This window comes from Apis dorsata, unplaced genomic scaffold, assembly GCF_000469605.1.
Source record: "Apis dorsata unplaced genomic scaffold, Apis dorsata 1.3 scaffold_415, whole genome shotgun sequence".
Lineage (NCBI taxonomy): Eukaryota > Metazoa > Arthropoda > Insecta > Hymenoptera > Apidae > Apis > Apis dorsata.
The window spans coordinates 102,377-102,615 of NW_006263670.1; the positions used below are offsets into that span (position 1 = coordinate 102,377).

General features: G+C 35.6%; 2 protein-coding genes across 7 annotated transcripts in view; both read right to left on the reverse strand.

The window, feature by feature from the left end:
- Positions 1 to 239, reverse strand: part of LOC102678457 (neurocalcin homolog) — a 45,116-nt gene that overhangs the window by 10,742 nt on the left and 34,135 nt on the right. The window lies entirely within an intron of this gene.
- The window catches only part of LOC102678129 (neuronal calcium sensor 2), a 34,261-nt gene continuing 34,068 nt past the window's right edge, over positions 47 to 239 (reverse strand). For 3 of the 6 annotated variants that reach the window (XM_031512298.1, XM_006619404.2, XM_006619403.2), the window contains one exon: positions 47 to 239. The gene's annotated coding sequence lies outside the window, so the exon portion shown is untranslated. The other 3 variants (XM_031512297.1, XM_031512296.1, XM_031512295.1) reach the window with 2 other exon arrangements.

Here is a 239-nt window from a genome sequence, read left to right on the forward strand (position 1 = left end):
CGTTTTTCAAACGTTCGTTAAATGATCGACCCAATATATTATCGTCTTGTGCGATTTTTCTTTTTTTTTATTATTATACGTACGATCTCAAAAAGAGAAAGAAAAAGCGGTGAATCGCATGCTTGTCGATCAGCTACCTGTATCAGAAATTTTTAAAATTGATTATCTTGCCTTTATGTTTCCTTATTACGGACAGAGAGAGAGAGAGAGAGAGAGAGAGAGAGAGAGAGAGAGAGAGA